Source organism: Acipenser ruthenus, chromosome 35 (genome assembly GCF_902713425.1).
Source record: "Acipenser ruthenus chromosome 35, fAciRut3.2 maternal haplotype, whole genome shotgun sequence".
Taxonomy (NCBI): Eukaryota; Metazoa; Chordata; class Actinopteri; order Acipenseriformes; family Acipenseridae; genus Acipenser; species Acipenser ruthenus.
The window spans coordinates 3,947,347-3,961,897 of record NC_081223.1 but is presented as its reverse complement, the minus strand read 5'-3'; the positions used below and the strand labels follow the sequence as shown (position 1 = coordinate 3,961,897).

Below are 14,551 nucleotides of genomic sequence, written 5' to 3'. Positions count from 1 at the left end.
AACTGGGTGTGGCAACCTTTCCGCCACCCCGACTACAAGGTGACGTTTTATCGGTCCTACCGATAAATATACTTTTAATGTGGGGTATGCCGCCGTGTCTCCATGGATACAGGAGATGGCCACCTGACCTCGTGGCCGCCACGACACACCGCCCAGGAGAGCTGTCCTAATCAAAGTCTGCTCACACCCTGTGTCCACTAATGCGTGGGTTTTCACATTCCCTAACACAACATTAATCAAACAAGGCCCCTCCCGACCATTTTCCCCCCGCTTACCAGTTTCAGGTGCCCAATTGCACGCGGCCACGTCACACTCCATGGCAGCGGGGCATGACCTGGCCAGATGTCCCGGCTGGTGGCACCTAAAACAGATAGGAGGGACAGAGGGGGCATAGGTTAGAAATCTGTCCCGCTGCTATTATGGCAACGGGGCAGGGGCAGCACCTCTACCCCAGTTGGGGGCCAACCTTGGTCTCCATGGGGGGGAGGCAAGGGGGCCCAATGGGGTCGGTGCTCTAGGAGGTCTGGGTCCCTGGAATGTGGGGGGTGGTGGTGGTGGTGTTGGAGTAGAGGGAGGGAGAGGTCGGCTGCTCCGAAGGGCAGGGGCCGACAGGATCCCGATCCGGGCAGAGGTCAGGGAGTCCTCGAAATCTTCAGCCAGTTTGACCGCCTCCTCCAGGGTGTCGGGGTTGTGGCGCCGTATCCACGCCTGGGTCTCGGCGCCGACCACATGGCAGAACTGCTCTACCACAATGGCTTCCCCCATCTGCTGGGCAGTCTTCTTCCCGGGGGTCAGCCAGTGCACCATGTGGTCGCACAACCGCTCTGCAACCACCCTGGGGCGTGTCTCCGGGGCTCTCTGGTACTCCCTAAACCGCGCCCGGTGGGTCTCCGTGGTGATGTTCAGACGGCGGAGGATAGCCTGCTTGACCAGGTCATAATCGGTGGCGTGATGGTCGCTCATGGCTTGGTAGGCTGCCTGAGCCTCCCCAATCAGGCAGGGTCCCAACTGGCTGGCCCAGAACTCCCGCGGCCAAGCCGCCGCGGTAGCCAGCCGCTCGAACGCCACCAAATACGCCTCCGGGTCATCCTCCGCCAACATCTTCATTGCCCGTGCCTTCGGGGGCGACATCAGCGGTGTTGTGGTAGGGGTCGTCGCTGCAGCAACGGCCAACCCTACCCGTTTAATGAGCACCGTGTAGCGCTACTCCCTCCTTCTCTCCTCTGCGTCGCGCCTGCTCTCCAGCGCCTGCAGCAGCTCCGCCAGTGCGTTGCGGTCCATAGTCCCGTGCTCTGACACCACGTGTGGCAAAGTGGTTAGTAAGGGGAACAGGTGTAGCGGTGATGCGGTGCAGGAGTGACAGGCAGACAACGATAATCCAGTGGGAAAACTTTATTTTATTTTAATTCCTGGCCTAGTGACCATAAATAATAAGCCCCAGCAATACACAACGATGTGTAGAGCGCAGGGATGAAAACACAGGTTTACAGTCCTGGCAAAAGAAAACAAAAACACGGTCTCGGGTGCGTGCAGTCGTGCGGGTGGTGAGTGAATACACTTTATTTTGTGACGGTTCGTGATGTGGTGATCCGGCTTGTGCTGGCCCACGGCGACAGCTCCGGATGTGCTTTAGCTGTCTGGTGATTCCAAAAACACACAGTTATTTTACAGCTACAAACAAACACAAACACACACACGCAACTCTCTATAGAGTGATACAGTTACAGTACTTTACTGTCTCGTCCTTCTCGGTCCTTGGCTTAACCCAAACGAAGGAAAAGAACAGCATTACCCTGGCCCCTATATGTAATCCCGCATGATATCTAGGTAAACGGTTGCAGCTGTCTTTTTACTTGCAGCTGCCCCTCTTTTACCTGTCAAATCAATACGGTCTTACAACAGAGTCTCGCTTTCTTCCAGGCTGACCCACTTCCCGGTCCCGGAAACGAACTGTCAGGCCAGCCCTTCCAGATACTTCTCCTCCCGTTCTTTAGCGCCCTCACAGGTCGGGAGGAAGATTTATCACCAGAACTCATTGTATTTCTGTCACACTTCCCCTCACCCTTGTGCCTTAATCCGATATCTTCTACTCACTCAGAACAAAATAAAAACTGGATCCTCTAATTAAACTAACACTTAAGGACAATTTGGGAAACCATCTGCTCCCTCTCCAGCCCCCAGATTTTACTCACTTCATCTCCTGATCTGTGCACCAAGTCTCGTGCCACATAATCCCTTGCTATCGAAAGTGCTAGAGCATACACTGCTTCTGCGGACAATGCACATTTCTTCCACAGCAGTATGTTCCTTGCTTTCCACAAAGCATATTTTGTGCAATTAATGATCGACCAGATCTTGCCAAACTTCTCTTTACTTATCTTTATACTTGACAATCCATAAAGAATGCCATGCTCTGTCAAGACTATCTTTCTCTCTATTTTCTCCAACCAAATATACATCTTCCGCCACACTTCCTGTGCAAAGGAGCAGGACCACATCAAATGATGTACCGTCTCTTCCCCCAAACATCTTGGCCTTATGCAAACAGGACTAGCTGTTCCACCACGTCGATATAAAAAGCTTCTTAGAGGAAGACACTGATGGACCACACTCCAAGCCAAATCCCTATGGGCATTCAAGAGATAGGAGGCAGATACATTTCTCCACACTGTCCTACAGTCCTCCTCCACTAATGTCCCAACTGGGAGCAAAGCTAACCCTTCTGTGCAAACTAGCTGTTCTAGGCGAGCACAAGATATCTCCTCTAGGGCAAGACTATTTACTTTATATTTAACAATAAATGTTTTTACAAAATTATAAATAAAAGGCCGTTGTTCTGCATATGGCACCTTTAAACTCAGCCGCATTTTCCATAGCTGACAAATAATCCCTTTTAACCAAAACCCTGCAAAGAAAGTCCATTTCCTAAGACTCTGGTTTGTACAAACACACCCTTTAACCACACAAGTCACAAAAATGCAATGCAGTTTTTCCCCCAAGTCAGGGACATTTTTCCCACCACAATTTAAGGTTTTATACATTATCTGTTTTTTAACCTTCTCGCTTTTACTGCCCCATAAAAACTGAAACATTGCTCTTTGTATAACAAAAAGACATTGGCGAGGTATTGGGAATATAAACTCTAAAAAAACCAGGGAAGACAACACCTCTGTCTTAATAACTAAAATCCTACCAGACAAAGTTAGTTCCCTCATACCCCACTGTCACAAAGACGGCCGGAGTGGGTGGCGTCAGACCAGATGCAGGAAATAAACAGACAGGGATTTGGGGTTTGGTAAGCATTCGCTCAGCATTTAATAATTAACACAGAACAGAAAATAAAAGGTTTTAAACACAAAACAGGACACGGCACTTGTGCCAAAATAAATAGACAAACAAAACGTACTAAACACTTAACAAACGGTGCACGGAGAGACAAACAAACACGGTGAGTACAAACACTTCTAGATTTCACTTTACTACTTTCCTCCTTCTCCTCACCCGTTCTCCACTCTCGAACACCCAACTTCGAGTGAATGCTACGTGTCTCTATATATACACTGTTGTGCTGGGATTCAATTACTAATTAATTATTCACTTGAATCCCAGCACGTGAATTAATTCTGTGCAACCCCGTGCTTACATATTACATTTAACCGGCACGTGAAGTGATTTGTGCCCTCCTCGTGCCTAAATACAAATCTACACTTTAAATCACACGTGAAACACAGACCCGTTTATCCCGTGTACCAATGACTATACACCAACATTAACACACGCACGCAACATACAACACATAACACACAAAATACACACAGGGGCGGGCACTTCGTCACATATACCCTCCCCTGTGCAAAGCACACATGGCCTCAATGGCCACCTCCCCCCTTAAAAATCCAGCAGTCCAGAACAAAGTCTCGGGCTGGGAAGGGAGGCTTCAGTGGGCCCATGGCTGGCAATGCTGTCAGCACCCCTGCCGGTAGTGGCACGGCTGACAGCATGCTGGTCCACTCCTGCAGTGAAACTGCTGCTGGGGAAAGTGATGTCCTGACCTCTCCCCCTGTCTTTGTAGCCGGTAGCTCCCTTTGGTGGGGCTCCGACCACAGTACTTCCGGCAGCGAAGAAGCTGCTGTGGGAGCAGGTCTCCTGACCTCCCCCACGATCTCCGGCAGCGAAACTGCTGCAGTGGGAGCAGGTCTCCAGACCTCCTCCCCTTTCTTCGTGGCCGACAGCTCCCCTTTTTGGGGCTGCGGCCACCGTACTCCCTGTGGTGGAAGTACGGGAAGCAGAGACAGCTCCTGCTGTTCTGCTTCTGGCAGTGGCGGAGGCAGAGGCAGCTCCTGCTCCTCTGCTCCTGGAAGTGGCAGAGGCAGCTCCTGCTGCTCTGCTCCTGCCGGTGAAGATGGTGGAGGCAGAGGCAGCTCCAGCTGCTCCTAGTGGAGGAAGCGGTGGAGGTGGCGGAGGCAGAGGCAGCTCCTGCTGCTCTGCTCCTTGCGGTGGAGGCAGAGGCCATGGGGCTGATGCTGGCCACTCAGAGGGAGGCTGTGGTGGCTGGGCTGGTGTGCGCCGTGCTCCCTTCAGCAGCATAAATAGAGGCTGCTGGGGGACACCAGCATCCTGCCCTTCTCCCCCCCAGAAAAATTCAGGGGGTTGCGCCTGTAACTCCTCCCCTTCTGGCTCTTGGGACAGCAGCAATGGCTCCTCCCCCTTTAGCTCTCGGGATGGCAGCAGCAGGTGAACCAACAGGTATTCTCCCTCTGCTGGCAGCTTGGGTCCTAGGGCTGTGGAAGCCCCGACTTCCCTCTCTTCGGGCTGTGGACGCACCGACTCCTCCCTTTTGGGCTGTGGACGCACCGACTCCTCCCTTTTGGGCTGTGGACGCACCGACTCCTCCCTTTTGGGCTGTGGACGCACCGACTCCCCCCTCTTGGGCTGTGAACGTTCGGGCTCCCCCCACTCAGACGTAGGACGCTCGGGCTCCTCCCACTCAGGCGTAGGACGCTCGGGCTCCTCCCACTCAGGCGTAGGACGCTCAGACTCCTCCCGCTTGGGCTGTGGAGGCAAAACCAGCAGGCATTCTTCCTCTGCTGGTGGAGACGGGGACAGCAGGCATTCTTCCTCTGCTGGTGGACCTGCTACCTGGGCTGTTGTTCCACTTATAACTCCGTCCAGGTAGCTGAGGACCAACTCCACCCCTTCCTCCCAGGTGCTTACGGTGTGTTCCCTTGCATACGCCTCCCATCGCTCACTGTCCATCAACCGCAGGAACCGGACGGCTACTGGTATCGACTTGGCCTCCAGCCCAGCATTTTCCCGGATCCAGTCCCGCAGTTTGATGGCGTCTTCTGCCATATTTCCTCTTTTTTTTTTTTTTTAATCCAAATATGCAGTTCCTGCTCTGGCCTGAGTCCTGGAGGCGCTGTAGATCCCACGCAGGACACCACGTGTCACAAAGACGGCCGGAGTGGGTGGCGTCAGGCCAGATGCAGGAAATAAACAGACAGGGATTTGGGGTTTGGTGAAGCTGAGCGAATGCTTTCGCTCAGCATTTAATAATTAATAGACAGAACAGAAAATAAAAGGTTTTAAACACAAAACAGGACACGGCACTTGCGCCAAAATAAATAGACAAACAAAACGTACTAAACACTTAACAAACGGTGCACGGAGAGACAAACAAACACGGTGAGTACAAACACTTCTAGATTTCACTTTACTACTTTCCTCCTTCTCCTCACCCGTTCTCCACTCTCGAACACCCAACTTCGAGTGAATGCTACGTGTCTCTATATATACACTGTTGTGCTGGGATTCAATTACTACTTAATTATTCACTTGAATCCCAGCACGTGAATTAATTCTGTGCAACCCGTGCTTACATATTACATTTAACTGGCACGTGAAGTGATTTGTGCCCTCCTCGTGCCTAAATACAAATCTACACTTTTTAAATCACACGTGAAACACAGACCCGTTTATATCCTGTGTACCAATGACTATACACCAACATTAACACATGCACGCAACATACAACATATAACACACAAAATACACACAGGGGCGGGCACTTCGTCACACCCACATACCAAGTTCCTGTTTTATTCTTGCAATTCTGCCCTCCCAATTTTTACTACTCAATTTGGCCCAAATAATACCCCTAAAATCTTTATGAAATCATACTTCTCCACTAAACCAAAATCAATCTTTGCTTCTTTCCAACATTCACTCTTCCCCACATTAATTTTGGATGAAGATGCTGAAGCAAATTTATCACAATGCCAAAAGACCTTGGCGACTGATGCATTGTCAGAACAGAAAACTGTTATGTCATCCATGTACAGGGTAACTTTAATATCCTGCTTCCCACTCCCAGGTGCAATTATTCCTGTAATACCACAGTCCTGTCTAATAGCACATGCCAAGGGATCCATCCCCAACACAAAAAGTAATGGGGACAGCGGACACCCCTGCCTTACCCCAGATAGTACCTTAAAAGGTTCAGACAAAACCCCATTTATTATTATCCTACTAAAACAATCCTTATACAACAAATGTATCCAGGAGCAGAAAGCAGGCCCAAAGTTCATTTTTACTAATATTGACATAATGAAGCTGTGGTTGAGATGATCAAAAGCTTTCTCCTGATCTAGACTTAAAAGACAAAGAGGCACATTCCTGTCCTTCACATATTCTATTATATCTCTAACTAGAGCCAAACTATCATTTAGTAACCGTCCTGGTATCCCACAAGTTTGATCACTATTTACAACAGACGAAATTACAGATTGCAGTCTTAAAAATATTACCTTTGATAGGATCTTCAGGTCTACACAGAGTAAAGTGACTGGCCTCCAATTCTTTATTTCTTTCTTGTCCCCTTTTTTATATAATAAGGATATACAACCTTCTCTCATGGTTGATATCAATATACCTTTACCCCAAGATTCATTATACACGTCCAAAAGATCCTTACCCACTAAATCCCAAAATATGTCATAAAATTCGATTGGTAAACCATCTATCCCTGGCACCTTATTTTTTTAAAAGCTTTTTACAGCCCTCCCCAGTTCTTCTAAACTGATCTCTTTCTCTAAATTCTGTCTCTCAGTATCACTTAATTTTAAATCAATTTTACTTAAATAAAATTCTAACCAGGAACCTTCTATTTCCTTAACATCATATAACTCTTCATAAAAGGCCTTAGCACAACCCAGAACAGCCTCACTAGAGGATTGTTCTACCTCATTTGTATCAAATAAACTATGAATTGCTTTTTTCCCTTGATTCATCTTCTTAAAAAAGAAGTGAGTGCACTTTTCATTTTCCTCACAAAAACGGACCCTACTACGAAAAATAATACTCCTACTAAAAGAACTATAAAGTTTGGACATCTTCATTTTAGTAATAGCTATATCATTAGCCACATCAAAACCATCTCAACATAATATACAGCCTCTGCAAGTTAGTTAATTTCCCTAACTTATATCTTTCCCCTTTTGCAATTTTCCTTCCCTCGTTAATAAAAAATACTTTCACTCTCTTTTTAACATCCTCCCACCATTCTCCCACAGAATTATACAAAAATTTTAGGGTCTGCCAGTTCCTATATCTTCCTCTAAATCTCTGCACAATCTTCTCCTCTTTTAATAAAAGTACATTTAATTTCCAAACACCTTTCCCAAAATTAGTTTTACCTTGAATATCCAACTCTGTGTATAATAAAGAATGGTCTGAATAAAAGACTGGATGAAGACTAAAATCATCAACCTTAATGTCTTTGGAAACTAAACAATAATCGATGCGAGATCTAACTGAAAAATTACTGCTTGACCATGTAAAAAAATCAGAATCTGAAACTCTGACTCCAAATACATCTTTTAAATGAAAGTCCTCAATGATGGTCTGAAGTACTCTCGAGCTGCCATCTAGATAAAACTCAGTTTTGGATTTTCTATCTTTTTTCGAAATTAAACAATTAAAGTCACCACCAATTATAATATTGAAATTGCAAACTAAAAGTGGCGATAGCCTATTCAACAAATCCAACTGTTCCTGCAAATCCACGGGACAATAAACATGAATTAAACGTACCTTTACCGCCCACCAATCTACATCCACCACCAATAACCTCCCATCAACCACCCTTCTTATTGCTCTTATGTCAAAACCCTTCCCTTTAAACAAAATTGCCACACCCGCTGCTCTGTTACCATTGTCACCCGACCAGACTGACAACCCAGAATCCCACATTTCTTCATATTTACAATAATTATCCTGATAAGGGATCCAACATTCTTGTAACAGGAAAATATCATCTTTCCTATTTTTCAAAAAATCAAAGACTGAAAGATGTTTGACGGGGTCCTTGATGCTTCTCACATTAACAGAGACTAATGAAAGTACCATTACTACAAGGAAAGGAAAGCAATACCGGATGGATATCAAGTCTGTTTTCTCCCACTTTTCCCTTTTTTTCTTTTTCTTCCCTTTTGTACTCTCCATCCCTTCACCAGTCTCTATTCTCATGTGAGTAGCAGATGCAAAAGTACTTACATTATCAGAGTCCAAAAACGATTGCCCTGAAACCGAAGCAGAGTCCGAACCTGCTTCTGACTCTGAATTGTCTGCCCATTCTTTGTCCTTCATCTTCCTTTTTCTGCTCTCGGAGGCAGATAAATCCATTTCTCCTTCCTCCTCACCACTCTGCTCAGAAAGCTCCTGCCCTGGTAAATCTGATGTCTCCGGTAGAAAACCAGTTTCGCCCAGATCCTGTTCAGTGTCAACGGACCCAAGTGCTTCCACCAAAAGGTTAACTTCTTCCAAAACCTTAAGTTCATTTGGTTGTTGAGCATTGATTTCCGTCGCTAAAATACGATCTTCAGTAGACTCCGAGACTGGTGCTGACTCTGGCTCTGGCTCTAGCTTTGGCCCTGGCTCTGATTCTGGCTCCTGGAATAGATCCTCTAATCCCAGACCCTCCACGGATAGTTTCGACACTGAAGTTGGTTCTGGATCCACCTCAGCGGGGGATTCTGTTGGCTTCTCTGACAAATTAGCAGCTCCCTGTTTCTTAAGTCGATTAGCATAGGCAAACGGACAGTCTCTGAAAACGTGATTTGAATCCCCACATAGGTTACACTTCAAGGGGAGTTCACATTCATTGGAAAAATGGCCAAAAGCACCACAATTCCTGCAAAACTTCTGGTCACAATTGGCTGAAAAATGCCCAGTTTGTCCACAAGATCTACATACTTTGGGCTGACCCATATAGAACACATATCCTCTACAAGAACCTATTTGAATGGTGTTAGGTAAGTGCTTGTAGTCTCCACTTACAATGTCTCTACGAAGTTTAGCTTGAAACTTCCTTTCCCCGGTTTTCACGCCATCATCGTCTTTTACCGTCGATCCAACAATCACATCGCAGTATTGTGACAGCCAGGTTAAAATATCCTCATATTGTACCAGTTCAGAAAACATTACCACGTGGATTACTTTTAACTCCCTTGTCAATGGAACAATAGCAATATTCTTAAACCGGTCTCCAAATTTTTTAAATTTTTCTAAACAAACTTCAAGCATGGCAAAAGTTGAAAAGATAACTTCAAAAGTTTTCTTACCAGGAAAGGCAAAGATGAAATCCAGATTTCTAGGGTGAAAACCCAGTCCTTTTTGCAAGACATTCCTACTAAACTCCAATCGGTCCATAACCAAGTCATTCAAAAGCTCAAAACGAATAGCATTCCGTCGCACTCCAAAAGCCGACATCTTCAAACAGCAGGTACTCCAAAACAAAGGAACAAAAAAAGAATTCCTCAAAATCCATCCAACGATACAGAATGAAAAATCCAACGTTCCTTCATGATCATGGTATCTCCCCTGCCAGGTAAGTATGAGTTGTATACATTTCGACTCGTCACCCGTCCACAAGAGACACTTTTCAAAGAAACGGTGCCTACATCTGCAATTTAAAGAAACATTGTTTTCCTAGTGTAACACTTTCATTGTTATTATATCGCACTTTCCAGTCTGTTGGGTGTAATGGGTTCCTTCATTTTTCAGTATAAGTATTTATAAATTGCATTCCCGTAATGCCTCTCGGTATATATTTGCATGCGCCTTTATCATTGGAGGACAAGATGCCAGCATTTACACAGGACGACGTCAGTCGTGCAGCAGCATGTGAGATGTTCCGCAAAAGAAGGGATGGGACTGTATACACGTCTGCGTAAACGAAATAAAAAGTGGAACAAATGTACGACTTTCAAAAAGAAAGAAAGCAAAACATTGGTCAAACATTTGTTAAGGTCACACATAATATAAATAAACTCGAATGAATGAACGGGTCACTAAATCCGTTCTTGGTTGATATATGCTCGTTTTGTTCTCTTGTTTGGCACAATAATCTAAACACGCAGTTTGTGGCTTTAAAACATGTCTCGTTCTGTTACTATAAAAAAGTATATCATCAACTTTTTTTCTTTTTTTAAATTAATTAAACTAACTATAAATAGCAAAACTCGTCAGTACTTTTGTCTTAACCCTGTTCACATTTGTTTGTATCCGACCGCTACTGGTAGTTTCGGTTTAGAATATAATACGATCACCCTTTCTGTCCTAATTCAGTTTTCAAAACCAGTAAAGGCCGATACAATACTTACTTGTTCGTGTGTGGAATGGGACAATAAAAAAACAAAAAATGAAAACGATGTTTATCTTTACAGCTTCCAGGTTAATAACATAAATAACAGGGAAAACAGCGCCCCCTGTCAAGCTGCAGAAAGAAAAGCTTACAGCACCTGGTATTCCCAGGCGGTCTCCCATCCAAGTACTAACCAGGCCCAACCTTGCTTAGCTTCCGAGATCAGACAAGATCGGGCGTTCTCAAGGTGGTATGGCCGTAAGCGAACGACTCTCTTGGTTGATCTCTTTCATAGTATTAAATTAATATCATTCATGCAATAACACGATAGGGGAGGGATTTCCAGATCTCGAATTTGTCACAAATGTTAACATTTAAGTACTGCAAGGGTCCCTCTTCTCCAGTTAGAGACAGCATACATGTGGTTACATGATACATGGATGAAGGCTTATTGTGACCTATTCGACTCCTCGAGACCATCGCTTTCAATTCAAACACAAAATGTCTCGTTTTCAATCGCTCGACAACACCCACAGTACAGAAATGTGCATTAATGATCAACAAAATGAGAATACGTTAAAAAAAATGATGTAAAGCTGGTAGATTCGTATCTCAGAGGAACGGGAAATTAAAACAAGGTAAAGGCAATCATTTAAATAAAGCTGAATCAATAACGGATAACGACATAGAACGTCTGTACAGCAGTGAAACACTATGTTTAAAAAAAAACAACTGTACCGCTGAACCTCGTCTTCTTTAATATTAGCAACTTTGTAACTTTGATACACGTGCCGCTGACTCGTTACTTTGTCTTCTCAATATGAAACACTTCACAATACATGTACATAAAACACTTAGGTACTTTCTAGAGCATTGTACGCTCCGAAAGAAAAAACAAAATCTCATTCCCAGTCTGACAGGGCCACCTGCTGGAGATATATAGAATAATCGCTAATTGCTTTCAATACCTGTGTTTTTAACTTTGACTATAACATCAGGGGAGAGCGCGAACGCAGCCCTTCACTCCCAGAAATGATACAGTCGAGATTCCCGCATTTGCAACAAGTGAGTTGTTCCACAAAAGGGATGGGTGTGTAGAAAAGCCTACACGTCTGCGTGAATGAAATTAAAAAATGTAAACAAATGTTTGCCCAATGTGTCTTTTGTACATTCTCTGCTTCAAATCAGAGGTGCCATCAAGTATAAAAAGGTGTGTGGGGGGCACAATGTTGGACGAATAGCTCTTTTGCATAAAGACCATTAAAATGTATTGTTTTATGCTGCAAAGCTCAAGGCTAGCTCTCCCTTCTAGTAAAACGTATTACCATCCATGAGCCTTGCTATTGGCCGGCACATGTGCAGCCCAGAGCTGCTTAAGTGTTACTGTTTGTGACAAATGAGAGATCTGGAAATCCCTGCCCCAACCTGTCATTGCATGAATGATATTAACTTAATACTATGAAAGAGATAAATCAAGCGCGTCCACTTACGGCCATACCTCCTTGAGAACGCCTGATCTCGTTTGATCTCGGAAGCTAAGCAAGGTCGGGCCTGGTTAGTACTTGGATGGGAGATCACCTGGGAATACCAGGTGCTGTGAGCTTTTTTTCTGCAGCGTGACAGGGGGCGCTGTTATTTATATTATTAACCTGGAAGCTGTAAAGATAAACATCGTTTTCATTTTTTGTTTTTTTATTATCCCATTCCACACACGAACAAGTAAGTATTGTATCGGCCTTTACTGGTTTTGAAAACTGAGTTAGGACAGAAAGGGTGATCGTATTATATTCTAAACCGAAACTACCAGTAGCGGTCCAATACAAGCAAATGTGAACAGGGTTAAGACAAAAGTACTGACGAGTTTTGCTAGTTATAGTTAGTTTAATTAATTTAAAAAAAGAAAAAAAAAGTTGATGATATACTTTTTATAGTAACAGAACGAGACATGTTTTAAAGCCACAAACTGCGTGTTTAGATTATTGTGCCAAACAAGAGAACAAAACGAGCATATATCAACCAAGAACGGATTTAGTGACCCGTTCATTCATTCGAGTTTATTTATATTATGTGTGACCTTAACAAATGTTTGACCAATGTTTTGCTTTCTTTCTTTTTGAAAGTCGTACATTTGTTCCATTTTTTTTATTTCGTTTACGCAGACGTGTATACAGTCCCATCCCTTCTTTCGCGGAACATCTCACATGCTGCTGCACGACTGACGTCGTCCTGTGTAAATGCTGGCATCTTGTCCTCCAATGATAAAGGCGCATGCAAATATATACCGAGAGGCATTACGGGAATGCAATTTATAAATACTTATACTGAAAAATGAAGGAACCCATTACACCCAACAGACTGGAAAGTGCGATATAATAACAATGACAGTGTTATATTAGGAAAACAATGTTTCTTTAAATTGCAGATGTAGGCACCGTTTCTTTGAAAAGTGTCTCTTGTGGACGGGTGACGAGTCGAAATGTGTACAACTCATACTTACCTGGCAGGGGAGATACCATGATCATGAAGGTGGTTCACCCAGGGCGAGGCTCGGCCATTGCACTCCGGCTGTGCTGACCCCTGCGAATTCCCCAAATGCGGGAATCTCGACTGCATAATTTCTGGTAGTGGGGGACTGCGTTCGCGCTCTCCCCTGAAACTATGGTCAAAGACAGAAACAAACACGAGCCTGTGGAAGGAAGGAGATTCCCGCATCCGTTATTGATTCAGCTTTATTTAGATGATTGCCTTTACCTTGTTTTAATTTCCCGTTCCTCTGAGATACGAATCTACCAGCTTTACATCATTTTTTTTTAACGTATTCTCATTTTGTTGATCATTAATGCACATTTCTGTACTGTGGGTGTTGTCGAGCGATTGAAAACGAGACATTCTGTGTTTGAATTGAAAGCGATGGTCTCGAGGAGTCGAATAGGTCACAATAAGCCTTCATCCATGTATCATGTAACCACATGTATGCTGTCTCTAACTGGAGAAGAGGGACCCTTGCAGTACTGCTCAGCCTAAAGAACCACACGAGTTGTTTGAAAGGGGGATTTATTTTGTAGAATAAACATCAAATTGGTTTCAGGGCATACAGTCCTCCAGCGGCAACACAGCTCAGTACAGCTGATATCCATTACAACACTGCTGCAGATTCAACCTAAAAGAGGGTAATATACGAAATGGATGCCTTTGAGAACTTAACACTTTCAATGCCAACGCGTGGCTACTACTTTGTGAACATACAATTTCGCAAGAATCTAATGGCACTTTTAACGCTGTTATATACACACACACACACGGGCCCGCACATGTGGAGCCCAGAGCTGCTTAAATGTTAACGTTTGTGACAAATTCGAGATCTGGAAATCCCTCCCCCAACCTGTCATTGCATGAATGATATTAACTTAATACTATGAAAGAGATCAACCAAGAGAGTCGTTCGCTTACGGCCATACCACCTTGAGAACGCCCGATCTCGTCTGATCTCGGAAGCTAAGCAAGGTCGGGCCTGGTTAGTACTTGGATGGGAGATCACCTGGGAATACCAGGTGCTGTGAGCTTTTTTTCTGCAGCTTGACAGGGGGCGCTGTTTCCCCTGTTATTTATGTTATTAACCTGGAAGCTGTAAAGATAAACATCGTTTTCATTTTTTATTTTTTTATTGTCCCATCCCACACAGGAACAAATATGATAGTTTAATATGTTGCACACACCATTCTTAATTCCTCAATTCGTGACGAAATGTGACCCAGAAAGTTAAAAACAGTACATAAAATAAAATAGAATAAAAAATATGTATAGGGACACAAACATGCATACAGAGATATTATTATTATTATTATTATTATTATTATTATTAATAATAATAATAATAATAATAATAATAATAATACAGTATTGAACATG

General features: G+C 44.2%; 4 non-coding genes across 4 annotated transcripts; 3 read left to right on the top strand and 1 right to left on the bottom strand.

Moving 5' to 3' along the window:
• Positions 1-10,787: 10,787 nt before the first annotated feature.
• Positions 10,788-10,906, bottom strand: LOC131705432 (5S ribosomal RNA). The gene has a single exon (XR_009310388.1). It is a non-coding gene; the product is annotated as a 5S ribosomal RNA (ribosomal RNA).
• A 1,220-nt stretch (positions 10,907-12,126) lies between these two features.
• LOC131705462 (5S ribosomal RNA) lies at positions 12,127-12,245 on the top strand. The gene has a single exon (XR_009310418.1). It is a non-coding gene; the product is annotated as a 5S ribosomal RNA (ribosomal RNA).
• An 886-nt stretch (positions 12,246-13,131) lies between these two features.
• LOC131705557 (U1 spliceosomal RNA) lies at positions 13,132-13,295 on the top strand. The gene has a single exon (XR_009310510.1). It is a non-coding gene; the product is annotated as a U1 spliceosomal RNA (small nuclear RNA).
• A 791-nt stretch (positions 13,296-14,086) lies between these two features.
• On the top strand, positions 14,087-14,205 carry LOC117968910 (5S ribosomal RNA). Its single transcript, XR_004662419.2, has one exon. It is a non-coding gene; the product is annotated as a 5S ribosomal RNA (ribosomal RNA).
• The last annotated feature ends 346 nt before the right edge of the window (positions 14,206-14,551 follow it).